The sequence below is a fragment of the Muscardinus avellanarius genome, assembly GCF_963383645.1.
Source record: "Muscardinus avellanarius genome assembly, chromosome: 3".
Taxonomy (NCBI): Eukaryota; Metazoa; Chordata; class Mammalia; order Rodentia; family Gliridae; genus Muscardinus; species Muscardinus avellanarius.
In genome coordinates, this window is record NC_137788.1 from 7722632 (window position 1) to 7724527 (window position 1896).

The following is a 1896-nucleotide window of genomic DNA, read 5'->3' on the forward strand; positions in this document are numbered from 1 at the left end:
ATTGGTATGCGCTGGTGTCCGCTGCAGGAAGTCCTGCAGTGATTTCGTCTCCTTAGGGTTGCCCCATGCAAGCCACTCTCCTTGCACTCACCCTCACCCTCAGGGCCTTACGAGGCTGGTGCTTCTTTCCATGTGTGGACCTTGGCTGTCAGGCTCACTTTTGTTCTTTTGATGGAACCCAGGGGCATTCTACCTATGAGCTGCACCCCAGCCCTATTTTTATCCTTTCTTCCTTCCTTCCTTCCTCCCTCCCTCCCTCCCTCTCTCCTTCTTTCTTTCTTTCTTTCTTTCTTTCTTTCTTTCTTTCTTTCTTTCTTTCTTTCTTTTTTTCTTTTACAGTTCTGGGGATGGAACCCAAGGGCATTCTATCTCTGAGCTATACTCCCAGCCCTATTTTTTATTTTGAAACATGGTCTCACTGAGTTGCAAAGGGCCTCAGTAAGTAGCTGAAGCTGTCTGAGAACCGCGGTCCTCCTGTCTCAGCCTCCCGAGTACTGGGATGACAGGTGTGCGCCTGGCTGAGCCTGTGCCTTTGGGGGAGTCCCGGGGCAAAGCCATCACAGTGTGGCGCCTGGGAAAAGGGCCGATCTCAGAAGAGCAGGGAGGCCACGGGGCAGCTGGAGGAGGGTGGGGAAGGAGGTCCTGGCACTCAGGACTGACACCTGTTTCCTGGCTTCCTGCCCTCTCTGGGGAAGTAGCGACATCTTCCTAGCTAACACGAACTCGGCCAAGATGTGCTCCTCATCAGGTGCCGATGTCTCAGGCACCTTCCCTGGGCCAGCATCTTCCCCTCCTCTCAGCATCAGCACCGGCAGCATCTCTGTGGCTCTCGGGGGCCCCGCAGCCCCAGAGCCCCCTTGATGGTGGCATTTGCTGTCCCTCCCCCTGCCCGCCTAGGATGATCCCCTACGGCTGCCTTCCCGCCGGCGACCGCACGGGCCTCATCAAGGTGGTCCTCCACTCGGACACCATCGCCAACATCCAGCTGAACAAGAGCAATATGGCCGCCACGGCCGCCTTCAACAAGGACGCCCTGCTGAACTGGCTCAAGTCCAAGAACCCCGGGTAGGTCTCAGCCAGGTGGATGCCTGCGGAAAGAGGTGTTTAGCTGGGCGTGGTGGCGCACGCTCGTAATCCTAGTACTTGGGAGGCTGAGACAGGAGGATCGCAGGTTGGAGGGCAGCCTCAGCAAGTAGTGAGACTCTCATCAATCTAGTGAAACTGTTTCAAAATAATAAAAAATAGGTCTGGGGGTATAGCTCGGAGATAGAATGTCCCTGGGTTCAATCCCCAGGAAGGAAGGAAGGAAGGAAGGAAGGAAGGAAGGAAGGAAGGAAGGAAGGCAGGCAGGAAGGAAGGAAAGAAAGAAAGAAAGGAAAATAAAATAGGGCTCTGGGTATACTTAAGAGAAGAAATGTTCCTGGGTTCAATCCCCAGTGCAGCAAAATAAATAATAATTAGAAAATAACTTAAAATAAGTCGGGCATGGTGGCACATGCTTATAATCCCAGCACTTGGGAGGCTGAGACAGGTTCATGGCCAGCCTCAGCTACTTAAGCCCTCTGCAACTTAGTGAGACCCTGTTTCAAAATAAAGAATAAAAAATAGGGTTGGGGGTGTAGTTCAGAGGTAGAATTCCCCTGGGTTCCATTTCCAGTACTGTAAAATAAATAAATAAACAAAAAAACGAATAAATAAATAGATAGGCACGGTGGCACACGTTTGTAATCCCAGTGCTTAAGAGGCTGAGACAGGAGGATCGCACAGGTTCAAAGCCAGCCTCAGCTACTTAGTGAGGCTCTCAGCAACTTAGTGAGACCCTGTTTCCAAATAAAGTATAAAATAGGTCTGTGAGTATAGCCCGGAGGTAGAAAAGCCCCTGGGGTCCACCCCCAG